This window comes from Phalangium opilio, unplaced genomic scaffold, assembly GCF_054372755.1.
Source record: "Phalangium opilio isolate 3A_F unplaced genomic scaffold, DU_Popi_V2 ptg000011l_1, whole genome shotgun sequence".
NCBI classification, from domain to species: Eukaryota; Metazoa; Arthropoda; class Arachnida; order Opiliones; family Phalangiidae; genus Phalangium; species Phalangium opilio.
The window spans coordinates 7,724,479-7,740,974 of record NW_028324147.1 but is presented as its reverse complement, the minus strand read 5'-3'; the positions used below and the strand labels follow the sequence as shown (position 1 = coordinate 7,740,974).

The 16,496-nt window shown below is 35.3% G+C and overlaps 1 protein-coding gene and 1 long non-coding RNA gene across 3 annotated transcripts in view; both read right to left on the bottom strand.

The window, feature by feature from the left end:
• The window catches only part of LOC149710188 (uncharacterized), a 321,109-nt gene that overhangs the window by 262,562 nt on the left and 42,051 nt on the right, over window positions 1-16,496 (bottom strand). For both annotated transcript variants that reach the window (XM_089859972.1, XM_089859953.1), the window contains exon 2: window positions 684-822. The gene's annotated coding sequence lies outside the window, so the exon portion shown is untranslated. The remainder of the gene's footprint in view (window positions 1-683; window positions 823-16,496) is intronic.
• Window positions 15,826-16,105, bottom strand: LOC149710189 (uncharacterized). Its single transcript, XR_016375672.1, has 3 exons — window positions 16,087-16,105; window positions 15,961-16,011; window positions 15,826-15,885 (listed from the first exon to the last, which is right to left on the bottom strand). It is a non-coding gene; the product is annotated as an uncharacterized LOC149710189 (long non-coding RNA).

Sequence of the window (16,496 nt, the reverse complement as noted above, 5' to 3'; positions counted from 1 at the left end):
ATTCTAAAATTCGTTCCCTCTTATATCCTTTCTTTCTTAAGCCTTGGTGAAATTGCGAATCCGCAGATTCATAGCTCGCGACTCAATATGACGAGTTGATGACGTATTTCTACTACATGCAACAAATAGCGACGCACCTAAATCACATGATCTCAAGTGGAAATCGCGAACTCTGATTCCTAAGAAGTAATTTTGTTGCTTGCTGAATGCAGTGAGCATAGGGGAATACATCGCTTGTCTCCCCCCCCAGGGCTTATACCTTTGAAATTTTGAATGACCTTGATATACCAGAAAAATGCGGATCGTTATTTACGTCCCCCCCCCTCACGAAGAGCCTACAGTGCTGATATTGCCGCCAGGTTTTTATATTCACTGTATCGTGTTTATAAGATCAATGAATGATTCGTGAAGTCATTAAGCTGGTTCGTAATAAAGTTCGAGAACACGTGGCAAAAGGTACAGTACAACCAAATCCCGTTGGGGTTTATGAAAAATTACATCGGAAAATAACGCCATCGCACGGTGATTTTAAGTATAAATATATTAAACTGACAATTAGGTTAATTACTGTTTTCCATCCTTAGGAAATCGCTTAGTACCCTCAACTTTCATATGATTCTCTACACTGTATTCACCAATATTATCTTAAAGATAACAAATAATTAAATTAAAATAGTACTTACTCAGAAATGTTGAAATAATATTTCGGTCATCGAAGCGAACTTGGTACTGGATCGGTCCTTCTGATTCCTCACCCAATTACTATCTGATAGTACTTATAACTCGGTCCACGACATTAAAGATATACAACTTCATTCAAATCTGAAATTAAAAATGATAAATCATAAACGGTTAGCCAATAACCCATTAATAAACTATTAAAATGTACTAAGTTAACATAAAACATAATTAAAAAACTTAAAATAATTAATAACACTCGAATTTAGCTTAAAATATGAAATACTAAAATCTGGGGAATTCTTCTTCTATACTCCATAATGTGTACAAGTATATTGCACGTAATGATTAGAATTCTTACCGTTGCCAGTGGTAAAATTATTACGACTAATCCGCAATCAGTGTAAACGGAATCTGGCAATGATTTAATCATTGCGCAGTATTCTAGTTACATCACGTGTTTATGGGTAACCAAATTTAAATTTAATCGGGATTTGTGGGAAGGGTTTAAATTTTTTAAATAATCAATAGTTTTTTAAATTTCCAAATTTCTTTTATTTCAAAAGCTGGAAACTACAAACGGGGTGTTTTAAATTTTGGAATCGTGGGAATGTGACCTCTCAAACATAGGCAAGGGCGAATTAATCCGCAACGCTTCAATATTAACGCCGAACCAAAAAAAGAAAGCAATTTAATTTTTTTTCCCCCGACTAAATAAAAAAGTTAAAAAACTTAAAAAAAGCGGTCCTAAAATGTTTTTATCGCTTTAAAACATACGCTTTAACGTCTTCAAACAGTTTCGCTGTTAAGACAAACAAGGTTGAAAAAGAAAGAGGGGACGAAATAATGACCCCCTTTTAGACCCATTATGTAAAACTATGAAACAATGAGATGAATATTGAATTCATTCCGTCCGTATGTTGTAGTAGAGCGTGACGTTTCGTTCCACACTTTCCCTTAAGCCAACTGTGGATCAGAGTACAGAAATAACCAATAACGTCTTAAAAACGACGCATATTTATCGATATAGTAATCCCCTATTTACAAACACCATTTTTAAGCGTATTAATTTTCATTAAATGTCCTCTAGATGAAATAAGGGCGCATTGACACTGTTAAGCCAACTGGAAATCTTTAATTCCGTTTTCCACTGGAACTGTCCATCGAGCAAATTTATCGGACTTGAAGGTGCCTTAAATGGCTACTAGGCATAGGTCTCCTTAAATATTACTCCATGGTGGCGGATAGCCAGCAATTTGGGTAATGGTCCTTGATAGAATACTAAGAACGACCGGGCCTGAACTGTCTAGCAGAAACCAGGAACAACCACTATTCCCAGACGCTAGTTCACAATTTTGTCAGCAGTAGCACTATAACATGCCAAAAATGTTTGGGCCCTGAAACAGTGACGGACGCGGGTTTGATGTACAACTAAATCTTTCTGGTATATTTTGAGCTACTGTGGTAAGGGCATCGCGTCATGAATTCTCAATGACGATGACTTCCAATAAGGTCGCCAAAAACCGAAGATAGTGTGACGTCGGTTAGTGCATCATTCCTAGCAGCTCTTTATTCATCCCCAAGGATTTTAGATGGTAAACAACAATCAGTATCGGGACATATAAAGGGGTTTATCATTACGAGTTATCATGATACCACAACCCAAAAGGGCAGGTGCCAAAAAGAGAGATTTAAGGCAGAATTCAACCCAGTTCTTTTCATCGAATGATAGGGTTGATCTCCTTAACCAATTGTACATACAGATGTGTCCAAAGAGTAGACCTCATCGTTATATCAAAGTAACCGTCTTGTTTATGCTCTGGCAGCAATCCATCTGGGATAGTGACGCGCTTGGATTAAGTACGGGGGGGGGCATGCAGTGGCGTATTTTAATATAGTTTTTTATACATAACCATGGATGGTCTTAATATTAATTTCCATCTTTCTCGTGGTAGTAATCGGGGAAATATCCTTGTCCTTGATAAGCTAAATGGCGAAGAAAACGGGCTAAAAACCCCAGACATCCCAATAATTCTCTCCTCTTTCTCATAAACTCCGTAATTTCACTTAATTACACTCAATGAACGAATGTTAGAGGAAGGTAATAACGCGGCTTGAAAGGCGCTTGATAAATATACACAATAATAACGTAATACACATTGAATCAAAGTTGTTGAACAAGCTTTGTAAAAAGTCGTTCTTCATCAACGAACCCAGCTAGTCAAAAGAGAAACGGGAGCTCTTTAATCAGTTAACACCCCCGCGCCTTAATACAACCGTATTTGTTTCCGGACTAACCCAGTTAATACTTAAAAAGGTTAAGTATTACGCAATACTTAAGATGCATCCCATCAGGGAGAAGTTGGTAAGGAGAAATTGTCCGAATTTTTTAGACTGACAACCGTGCTGTACATCTTAGCTCCCACAACGGGAAAAAGGGGGATGTTGGAAAACTTGATTATCGCTGCTTATCACGTGGTAAAAGTTCCCGCAAACTCCAACTACGAAAGTTCTGCCCTCTAGTGATAATCTTGATAAGGAAAAAAGCGTCTGTTAGCTGTAGTTGCGCAATCATTACCAGACGTTTTTGGAAAATAGTACATTTTGTGTTGGAGAGATGGCGCAAAATAGTCTCCCACGTGACAAGAAAGAACCAAATAAACCCCCGTTCTCCCACTAAGGGAGGAGTCTAGGCTCGAGGTGTAGAGTACTACAAGTTCACAATAGGGCTCCTATTTCTACTCGTTCCTGATCCAATATAACTCTTTATTACCGCTATCCCCAAGTACACGCTGGTATTATTTTTCACTTTTTTCTTTCATTTTAAGATTACAGTAAAGTTAATAGGGGACAATGTAATATTTCAATATAAACCCATTTTGCTGGTAATTATGCTCGAGTCGTGGTTCATTCTCAAGGTGACAAATGCTCAAGACCTAGAGTCTTTTTGATTATGAAAATAACCCTTTGGGCTCTGCCATTATTTTCTACCCTTTTTCCCAACGTATCGGGGATGGGGTTAGGAAGGGGGGTTTATTTTTTTTTATTATAAAGCTCGTAATTAAACGTGTTCGCTTTTAAGAGCAGAAATTTTTAACAAGATTTTTTTCGCCGTTTTTCATCCTGGTTTCCAGGGAGGCTGCTCTCGGTTTTACGTTTCTTCCGCTTTTAGCCCTAAAAACTCATTAAAGCCTACCACCCCTTTTATTGATAGAACCAGGAACCAAATTATATATAACCCTGACGTAAAAGGGGCCTTCCTTATAAGCTCAAAGGAGTGTATACTCCTTTTTTAAAATAATATAATAAAAAAAATGCCTAGAGAAAATTTTAAAAACTAAGCCCTATAAATTAACAAAAAGAAAAATAGTGTTTTCTATCTGGATATACGCGAATTTAAAGGTTTTAACTGAAATAGGGATAGATTTCATTTTAGAAGTAGGAATGGAGAACGGTTAGTATTTACTTCAGTCCGAACAAGATCTCATTCACGTAAAGAGAGAACGTTCGAGTCAGTCTAATCCGCTTCCATGAAGTCAGAGTTATCTTTTTTTTCTGGGAGGGGCCTAGTTTAGGTCGGTTTAGCCATAGCCCACTCGCTCTGCGCTCCCAGACGCTGCGCTGCTCGCGCTATAGCTATAGCAAGAGCAGCTTGCGTCGTGATGCGCGTGATCGAGTGGGGTATGGTTTAGCTCGCCACCTACTAACCTCAAATTACTGAATAAAATGTTAAATGGACAGGCCAGTAGCGACTCGAGAGTCGGCCTGGGCAAGAAGTCGAAAGAAACTATTGGCAACAATGTTAAGTATTAGTATACGATTCAGATTAATAACATCGGATCGGCCTTATTAAAAATATATTTTTTATCAATCGGGGTAGGGACAGATAAAAATAACGTGGTATTATATTAAAATATGGCTATTTACCTGAAGTTTCAAACGTAAGCCTTGGTTGTTCTGACACTTAAGGAAAATAATAGTGGCCTTTCTTGTTATAATAATCGAGTAACTATTGTCTATTTTACTATTTACTATTCGGTCTATATTTATTTCGACATAACCAGCACTATCAACTGTTGCTTTAATAAACATTTCTACTAATTCTGGAGTCAGTCTCCCTCACATCGAGATCGAGAACGACAATTTCGATAAATAATGAATGGATAGTCCACCAGGCGGTGTTAGTGTATCGATAAAATGGCGGGATTTTTTTTTAGGGAGGGGACTAGGTAGTACTTGATGGTAGGGTAGATGAAGGTAAACTCGAACGTTCTCTCTTTACGTGAATGAGATCTTGGTCCGACTCATAGACCAGTATAGAGCCCCTCCCTCGAATACGTAACGAAAAGTTTAAATTATCTTATTGGCTCACTTAAACTACGTTTTGATGACGTTGCTAACGGGGACGGCGAAAAATACGTAATTTCTTTTAACCTCTGTCGCTATGACCCGCCTCTTCTTTCATACCCCTCCGTCTCGTGGAAAGGGGTCAGGAACTTTGACGCGCGCCCACATTACTCTGTTCTCCATTCCTACTTCTAAAATTAAATCTATCTCTGATTGAAATTAATACGTACTGAATTTTAAAAATAACAATAAACTCGACACAAAATTGGGTTTTAAATCCAGGTGACTTAATTTTTAGTGTTTCATAGGTAGATCTGAATCGTTTCTCCTATGCGGATTAACTTCCTTCATTGATGGAAACCGATCGGTACGGATCCAATCAGCATAGACATTTTGGCGGGAAAAACTGTAGTGAAATTCGCTCCGGCAATTATGCATATTTTCATTCAAGGTCGAACTGAGATCAATAATATTTATATGCTATTTGTCCGATTTCATGACGAAATAGATCAAACCGCGAGCCATATCAGAGCAGTTCAATGAAATTCGCTATTAATATTCAGTGGGGCTTTTCATATTTTTCATTGAGGCTTACGGGCAGTGCAGTTGTGAGTCGGTTGTGGAAGGGATTTTATAGGAATACAATTAAATACTCCGCGGTGCTTCCTGAGATTCAAGGTCATTCCATGTCAATTCATGAAAAGTCAAACCAACAAAACTCCTTAGAAACGGATTATATTTGGACTGTTTCCAGAAATTCTGCCAGACATCAATGATAACACACTCATATTTGATAACAAAGGAAATAATTAAGCAAAACAACACTATGGTGGTAGGCCTAGTAACTAGTAAAGCATTTTTATCTATCTTATTCGAAGAAAGCGACTTTCTTAGATATATAACAACTAAAAGAACGTCAGTGCTTAAAGTGAAACTCCGAGCTACAATGGTTTCTTTTTTAATCGAAAGAGCGTATAATATAATGAATATTATCAATTGGAACCATGTTTCTATCTACAATATTAAAGAAGATACAAGCAATTAAGTTTCCGTAATGTCTAGTAAAGGACACTACGCGTCAGGCTTCCCACAAAGTACTGGAGAGTACCCCTATTGGTCGAATTCGTCAGGTGGTACTAGTCGTCTAATAGGTGTACTCCCCAGTGCTCCGCGGCGACGCCTATAACGCGTCATTACCTTAACTTAATTGTCTGTATCCTCTTTAATATTGTAGATAGAAACATGGTTCCAATTGATTCATTCATTATTTTATACGCTCTTTTGAGTAAAAAAGAAAACAATTATAGCCCTGAGTATCCCTTTAAGAAGGGGTTTTTATTGTGAAAAAATATGTAACGGAAATTTAAATGTTAATTTGTGATTCAACTAATTTTAAACTTCGATCGTGGAAGTCAATTAAAAAGCTACAATGAGATGGAATCGCGGGATAGAGAAATCGGAAATCAAACTTAAAACGGGTATAGGAAACGGAACACGTTACGCATAGACATTTCCGACTTAGAGGCTCAGCTTAGCCACAACGGATTTATAACAAAAAATAACTGAAACGACAGTTGCGGAACTCACGGTTTGTATCTGGTTTTGTGGCACATTTATCAACTTAGTGAGTGGACAAAGTTCTACTCATCAAGTTGATAAATGCTAGAAAACCATTCACAAGTTTCCTCAATGAATATATGTATTGACATAAGTTTATAAGATATGTTCCATAAGTATGACACTACCTGATGTACTTCATAATACTAGAGGCTTACTGAGAGCTAGTTCAAGAACGACAAGCGAAAATTGAAGTCCTACACTCGGTTTTGTAGTCCATCTTTCTATTTAATCTGTACTAAGCCTTTGACAGCATCTCACCAGGCATCGCTTTACCTCGAATCTATGACCTAGGGCACTCACTTCATGACAAGCTCCAGTTTGTAGCCAGTAACAAACTTATGGAACATATCTTATGAACTTACGGTATTAATACTTGCACTAAATAACAAAGATCAATTTAGAAAAAATTATTTATATTCGAATGAAAAAAAAAATGTTGCAGCTTTGAGTCATAAACCACTTCACTACTAATTCCATATTAAATCAGAGTGGTTCGGTACCGATCTATTACTAGATTGTATAAAAAGTTTTGTTTCCTACAAGTTTTTCCTATTTTGTTTTCTCCATTAAGTGCAAAAAAACCTCTTTATGTATACAGTTTAGAACTTCATCCCAAACCAAATATTCTACAAGCGTCGTTGTTAATCAGAATCTTTGATACCTACTCTGATTTTTGGTTCACAATCACAAACATTGTCTTTGTAAGTACCTCTAAGTTATTAAACTTAAATGTTGTCTCAAAAAATAAATTCATCATTCCGAATTATTACATTTAAAAACCACGGTTTCCGACGCAAATTTCAAACTGTTTACAAGTCAAAGTCCTGACTGACTGATAATCAACATCCAGCCAAACTGCTTTACCCAGAAGGCTGAAATTTGTTAGGGACGTTACTCTTAAGTAGAAGGCACACATTGCGAAATATTTTTACAATCCACCGCCATCTTGGAAAATGGCGGCCAGAAATGTAAATAACCCTTCATTACAGAATAACATCGGTGCATTTCTACCGATTTCTTTAATATTTAGTGCATTGGTGCCCTATATCCTCTAGACTTGATTAATATCTTTTGCGGATCGAATTGCCACCATCATTTAAAATGGCGGCTAGAAAACTAATAAAAATGACCCGACAACGACCCATTACTTCTAGTACAGTATGTGGCTTGGAAAAGACCAAAAATGCAACGTTGATTTCAGTTTCAAATAGCGCTCTACACCTATTATCAATTCTGACATTAACAAACCACCTTGTACCATATTGCACCGGTATATTTCTGGGCGGTACATAAGCTAATCTACAGTGAAAAGCAACATCTCCCATGGTCTTAAAATCGCAATATAATTCCGAAAACACAAAACTGCTCAAATTGCGCATACTTCTTCAAATGAAATGAACTTCAATTCCCATCGTATAAAAACAACTGAAAAAAATCCAAAATTTCCAATAATATATTTTTTCCATCATTAATATCTATCAATACACTGTTCTTAATAGATCAGAAAGTAGTTATTATTATTTTTTCTGCCCTATCATAATAATCGATATTAATTCAAAGAGCTACTCGCGAGGGGTCGGTCATTCATGAAATCCCGTACGCTACCCGTGAAATCCAATTTAAGAAATCCGAAATCAATGCTGATTTCGAAATCAAATAAAAAATCCGAAATCAGTAACGAAATCACAAAATCAGTAAAGAAATCATAAAATCAGTAAAAAAAATCACAAAATCAGTAAAGAAATCACAAAATCAACATAGAAATCACGAAATGAGAAGCGAAATCACAAAATCAGTAAAGAAATCGTGAAATCCACTACAAAATTCACGAAATACAAAATCAAAAGAAATCACAAATCCGAGGAAATCAGGCGAAAAACCTCAAAATCCAACGAAATCAAGGGAAATTTCGCTAAATCCATCGAAATCACGGTAAAAATAGCAAGATCCGACGGAATCACGGGAAAAATCTCAAAATTCGGCGAAATCCATTGGATTTTATCGGATTCTGAAATCAAACAAAATCCGACGAAATCAAACGAAATCCGATGAAATCAAATGAAATCCGACGAAATCAAATGAAATCCGATGAAATCCGACGAAATCTGAAGAAATCAAATTGGATTTCAAAATCCCGTACACTTTTTCTTAAACGTCCGACCCCTCGGCTACTCGTGACACGATATTTTTTTTTTCCTTTTTTTTTTCAATACAGAAATAAGAAATAACGATTTGCTCGCAAAAGCAAATCTGTCTCCTCCAAATCCGAATTGACCCTAATATAAACATAAGTTCATATGATAAGTTCCATAAGTCAGTCACTGGTTACAAACTGGAGCTTGTTATAAAGAGGCGTAGGTCATAGATTCGAGGTAAAGCGACGCCTGGTGATGCGCTGTCAAAGGCTTAGCACAGACTAAATAAAAGAAGCGATATCTAGTTTACTAGGGACTTGAAGGTATAAGATGTCTAAGTATTCGCGCGTCATAGTCCCAGTCCCCCTTTCAAAATACAAGGGGGGACGTAAAAGGAGGCCGGGCTATTTCGCCTCTCCACAGTCGGAAAATACGTCATTTTCGTCATTCGCGTCGCGCTGACGTGAGTTTTCAAGAACCAATGAGATGCTGGTTGTAATTTAGAGGCGGGGATTAACTTCGGACCTACGTTTGGACTGGAGATAAAGCTGGAAATGTGGTGAATTTATAACTTCTCTCTAGTAAACTAGATATCGCTTCTTGCTAAATATGAAGATGGATTGAAAAACCGAGTGTGGGACTTCAATTCTCGCTTGTCGTTCATGAACTAGCTCGAGCTGTAAGTCACTAGCATTAGGAAGTATAGGAAGTGTCATACTTATGGAAAACATCTTTTAAACTTATGATATAAAAATATCAGTCTTTGAAATTTATATACTTTAGCCGGTAATCGTGATTTCGCGTTATTAGTTTCAGGGGGGTAGATGATGAATAATGAATATTGAATCCTAATTAGGCCCAAAGTCATACGAAAAAAGAAGCGGTTTGAACCCGATTAAAAGTTTAAACGGCTCGCGTTAGAAGTATACTCGTAATGATTCGCCCAATTAAGATGCTTTATTATGAAGAGATTGTAATATTATTTTTCCACGAGTAATGAACGGAATAAACAACACGTGGTGGATCTTTTATAAAGGGTAACCTTTATAGCAGGTATTTTTTGTTAAAGTTAAATTTAGAGGTATTATAAATTAAATGGTACTGCTGTAAATTGACATAAAAAAAGCAATAACATATTGTAGACTATAAGCTAAAGAAATAAGGTACAAATATATAGACATTAAAGACAGTACTTCCAAGGAGCGCAACCAAAAATTTAAATTCCATATAGGCAAAATATGAATTTTTTTCCGGAATTATAAAATTTTATAGGAAAATATAGGGCTTACTATTTTGGTTTAAACTATGTAAAAAATGTCGAAAAAATGACAAATCGGATTTTACTTTGATAAGAGGAACTTAATTAAAATATAATGTGTAAAAAAAAATCTTCGGTGTCTAGTCAAATAAGATCTCGATAAAAGCGCTAAATTTTGATCAACTTGATGCTAAACTACACAAAAACTTCGACTAATTAAAAAAAAAGGATATTATAGGATAATATGGGGCACGTTCAAAAATATAGGATTTTATAGGAATTATAGGACCGCTGAGCTCAAATACCAAAAATAAATGATTTTAGAAATATAGTAACTTAAAAATTCGATATTAAATACCATTCAAACAAATCCTACAAATTCTCTAATCGAATTGAAAAAAAAAAGGATAATATTTTGGGATAGAGCTAAACAGCCGGGTATTAATTGTTAATTTAAAAATAATATAAATTATTCATTTAAAATGTTTACTCATATCAGGTTTAATAATCTTTAACAAATTATAATCTTTGGTTGCTTTTTTTCTCCCAATGTAAAATTTAAATTAACCACCCAAAAAAATTACCAATAATATTGTTTATGCAAATTAGCAATATTAATTTCATATAATTTTGAACGAAAATTATAAATTATTCATTTGAAAATAGTTGTTTTCGTATTAACCGAATATAATGTTTAGTTGTTCGTAAAATTTTTAGTTTTTTTTTAATTTAACTCTGAATTTGAACAAGAAAATTTAGTTTAGTCTTAGTAATGCACTTTTGCAATATTATACTTTAACATAAATGGTTTTAAACTAAATTATTGCTCACTTATATGTTATTAATTTAAAATATGGAAATTGACGTTTTAATTATTCATAAAAATTGCACGTGGAGCTCGCTTCCCATAAGGCGAGGGGAGTGTTTATAACTTTGTGTGGAAAATAGTTTAAAACCTTTAATTAGAAAACTTATATAGAACACGCAAACGGTGGCGTTTTTTAAAAGCAACCAACCCCATTTAAATAAAAGCATAAGTTCATAAGATATATTCCATAAGTATGACACTTAATATACTTCTTACGTACGCTAGAGACTTACAGCTCGAGCTAGTTCGAGAACGACAAGCGAGAATTGACTACAATCAGTTTTGCAGTCCATCTTCCTATTTAGTCTGTACTAATCCTTTGACAGCGCCTCACCAGGCGTCGCTTTACCCCGAATCTATGACCTAAGTCACTTCATGACAAGCTCCAGTTTGTAACCAGTGACAAACTTATGGAACATATATCTTATGAACTTATGATAAAAGCTATAACGGGTCGTTGTCAAAAATTCATAATTTGTATTTGGTCATTTCGTCAGAATAAGTCAGGACGTAAAAAAAGGGAATGAGTTTTGGAAAAGTCAAATATTACTCGGATGAATTATTAAATAGGCGAAAATATCAGCAAAATGAGGGGCACGCGGGAAAATCAAAACTAGTCACGGACGTACACGATATAAATAACGCATCCCTTTCTAAATATTTAGTTTTTTTACCCAAAGATATTTTTCAGAATCTAATAGTTTTGAAACTAACGAAGTTGGATTCGAATTAAAACTAGTAAGCCGCGGCGTTTTAAACCGTTTTGGAAAGGTCTAGGGGTAATCCTTTTTTCAAAATAATAAAATAATTTTCACTACAGTTTAACAGTTAAATTTAAAAATTATGGAACTTACTTATAAAATTAATTTGAAAATATTGTCTATTAAAACTTATATTGGCTTGAATATTAATTTTGAAATCTTGACAATTAAATGGAAACCTAGGCAATTATTTAGAAAGCTTGAGTATTAATTGGAAAGCTTGGCTGTTAATTTATAATGGTTTCATTTAGCAATCTGGGCTGTTTATGTAGAAATCTTGGCAATACTCATTTAGAAATCTTGGCAATACTCATTTAGAAATCTTGGCAATACTCATTTAGAAATCTTGGCAATACTCATTTAGAAATCTTGGCAATACTCATTTAGAAATCTTGGCAATACTCATTTAGAAATCTTGGCAATACTCATTTAGAAATCTTGGCAATACTCATTTAGAAATCTTGGCAATACTCATTTAGAAATCTTGGCAATACTCATTTAGAAATCTTGGCAATACTCATTTAGAAATCTTGGCAATACTCATGTAGCAATCTTGGCAATACTCATTTAGAAATCTTGGCAATACTCATTTAGAAATCTTGGCAATACTCATTTAGAAATCTTGGCAATACTCATGTAGCACTCTTGGCAATACTCATTTAGAAATCTTGCAAATACTCATTATGAATAAAATGGCAACTCTTTTTAAATATTGCTAATAAACTACTGTGGAATAACAGGAAATCTTGTGGCCTAGTAATTTGCCACCAAAAAGTACAGTTAACAATTTCACTAAGATACAAACATTAATAAAGAGAGTCCATCTTGTTAAGAGCGGTCTTAAACGTTTTTCTGATCTCTTTTGGGTTTGAAAAGGGGTTTTATTCCGGCGTATTCAAATTTAGTTTTCTTATTTCTTTTTTTATTATTTCCCGGTATGGGAATCGTTTCTCTTTTAAGTTGCATTTATGATAGTTGCCAAATGGTTTTAACAGGAGGGGTAAACCTCGAGCCACCTCCCACCCACCCCAATCCTTATATAACTGTATGCTTGTTCTTTTCATTTTCTCGCTTTTCCGCCTCTTTTTTGACGAATTCTTATCGCTTTTTGCATAAGCGAATCATCCCCTGTAAGTATCCATCTGTAGGGTTTTGGTGGAACGTCACTCTCCTGCATCGTTCCTTAGACGCTAGCGCTTTGAAGAGGTCGGCTGCGAAAAACCCAGAAGAGATTTTTCTTTCCCTAGCCTGGCTCTCTTGTGTGCAACTTTTAATTTAGGGTCCCTCTTTTTATCCAGCTAGCTTCAACCTGTGTTTCTACTGAATCTAGAAGAGGTTTTTTTCAACTCAATTCTCGTGTTTCATACTAAGAGTACAGTAAAGGGAAGCCTTTCACTGTAGTTGTTTCGCATATAACTTAAAACCAGATAGACAGGAGACGGACTATCGTCTGCTGGTGGAGAGATTAGTAATCCATAGATCACATTGAGACGTAAGAACTTAATGATAGATCATAAATTTATGGTATTAGTAAAAAAATAAAGCTAATACAGTAACAAAACGACGGGGGTGTAAGGGTGTCTTATCCCTTCCCTTATATCCCCGTATTCCCATTCCCGCTATTATAATGGATTCACCGTTGACAACAATTGAAATGTTTTTCCGCGCTCCCGATGCTCCTAAATAAAATATTACTTTATCTGTGGTGAACTAAACGCTATAGTATAAGCCAGCCTTCGAAAAGCAAGGTTTTGCAAGGAGAATTACCGTATTGCTTCTATGGGAAGATTTATCCCTTCTAAAGTTGTATTTTAGTACAGTCTAAAAGCGTTCACTCATCGTCAGCCACGCGAGAGAGAGACTATATTTACGGGAGTGAACATAATTTAGGCGGAACACTGAAAAATATTTGGTTTTATATGCCAATTCGCTTGAATATTTTACCGACTTTTATACCGCCTACTAAAGATATTATAACAAAGCTTTTATTGAAAAAGAATTCATTATAGGTGTGCTTTCTACATTGCACTGATTTTTGACCATAATTCCTAGAATGGGATTGCATTTAAAAGGGATTCGATATTTTTAATTATTATCAAAACTAATTAGAAATTTCTAATTATCATTGTTGTTATCATAAGTTTATAAGATATGTTTGATAAGTATGACACTTCCTATACTTCGTAATGCTAGAGACTTACAGTTCGAGCTAGTTCGAGAACGACAAGCGAGAATTGACTACACTCGGTTTTGCAATCCATCTTCCTATTTAGTCTGTATTACTAAACCTTTGACAGCGCCTCACCTGGCGTCGCTTTCCGAGAATTTATGACTTACGTCACTTCATGACAAGCTTTCAGTAACCAGTGACAAACTTATGGAACATATCTTATGAACTTATCTTGTTATCTTTAGTCCTGATTGACTGATTCATCCAACGCCAAGTCCAAACCGTTTGACTTAAAAGACTGAAACTTTTCAGGGAAGTTACCATTAAGATTTTTCCAATGCACGGCCATCTTGGAAAATGGCGCTCAGGAATGCAGAAAACCTTTACTATTGAATAACGTTCGTATACGTTTCAACCGATTTGACTGATATTAAGTAACCTATTAATTATAACCTATAGAAGGTATCAATAAAGGGTTAATGGATGCACATTTTAAAAGCTTTGACCTATTTATCCAATTTGACCAATAATTAGTAAATGGGTTATGAACATATATTAATTATGAATGCGTTTTGGTTTGAATCCGAGGCCATCTTGCAAATGGCAGCAGTCAGAAGCTCAATTAGAACTCGTCAATATTTTTGGGAACTTCACATTTGTTTATTTGGTTTATGATTTAAAGTGACTAAAGTAAAGAACTCAAAGAAATCATTTTCGCGAATTAGGAAACACGATTATACTACTAACTCTACGAGGGTTTGAAATTTTGCTAACTTAAGCCTAAAATTGATCCTCAAAAATTCCCAAAATTTAGAACTTGGACAATTTTGAATTAAATCATTTGGGAATGTCCGTATAAAAATTGGACCATTGATGAGATGATTATTAAACTGCGTAAAGTTGAAGGAAGGAAAACACTATTTCCGGAAGGGGAATGGGTGACTCATGGCCTCAAATTATTGACTTTAAAAACCGTATAGAACCCTTCATTCCTCGTTTGAGGAAATAAAAAGGAAATTTCAAATAAGATCCGACGATCGAAGGAAGTTGGCTAAGCCTCGGTTCGTCTAATTACTAAAAACGTAGTAAAAAAATTAAAAAGCAGGGGGGATTGTAGTAGAGCTCGGTAGAGCTTTAGCCGATATATAAACTAGGGAGTTATTACATCATTTATACGATTCTTGGATGGGGAAAAAAAGGCGAGAAGGGCTGCAGGAACTGAGCATGGAAAAGCTGTTAGAGACAGGAAATTCGTCTACTCCCTCCTCCTGTGGATATGAAACGCCTACGACATATTAACTATGAATATATCGCAAAAAAGTAAAAAGGAGGAATATTTCATTTACAACAAGCCGTCACGTAGTTTTTAAATACAAAGTGATTTATTTACTTATTTGTCTGTTTGTGAGTTTGTTCTTTATGCGTGCATTGTCGTAAAATTTTAGATAATTGACCGAACCGCAAGCTAGCTTGAAATGAGTAACAATTAACATACGTTCATAAGATATGTTCCATAAGTTTGTCACTAGTTACAAACTGGAGCTTGTCATGAAGTGATTGAAGTAGGCCATAGATTCTCGTAAAGCGACTCCTGGTGAGGCACAGTGAAAGGCTTAGTATACAGACTAAATAGGAAGATGGACTGCAAAACCGCGTGTAGTCAATTCTTGCTTGTCGTTCTCGAACTAGCTCGAACTCGCTCTAGCATTACGAAGTATCATGGTAGTGTTATACTTATGGAACATATCTTATAAACTTATGGTATGGTAGGGAAAGGTTCATTAGATCAGTTCCTCAAGCTTGGGTCCGTTACAACAGTTTAGGTTCTTGAATAGGCCCTATTTAAGCATCATTTTATGGAATTTTAAATTTGTAAAAACACTTGTTTCTATTAGAGATATTTCATACAGGTTTGCCCAAAGACTGCATTGTGTTTAGTGCCCATGCGGACAGTAAACTATTCCCAGTTTCCAGACCCTTCAAACGCGCAGAAAACAACGTGCAGTTTCGATAGTTGTAAATAATTGAATCATCATGAGCAGAGCTCCCTGGTGATCAGATCATTTAATCAATATCAAAATATTAACGGATAATTTTCATTATAACAATAGGATAAGGTATACTTATGATTGTTAGGATATTTTAAATAATTGAATCATCATGAGCAGGGTCCCCTGTTGATCAGATCATTTAATCAATATCAAAATATTAACGGATAATTTTCATTATAACAATAGGATAAGGTATACTTATGATTGTTAGGATATTTATGACATCATTCTTACTAATTATGCAATAAGGACTAAATTTAATTTAAATCTGAAATACTTTTAAATTCTATTTCAGAAAAAAATGCTATCTAACTTACAAACGGAAAACGCCTGTAAATCCATTCGAATTTTCCCTCAATACACACGTGTTTTAGGCGAAGCATCCATTAAATTCATAGGGGCTCTACTAATACAACATCTTAATATTGAAAAAAAAAACCTTGTGTTTAACTGACAGGGGACGCTACTAAAACTAAATTTTAAGGCTTTATTAGTAGAAAAGAGGCCTGAAAAGATAGTAAACCTCGTCAGGAAGGGTTTTTTATTATAATATAAAGGGGAGAAAAGAAAATAGGGGGGTCAAAATGATCCGCAAATAGACGTTGCTG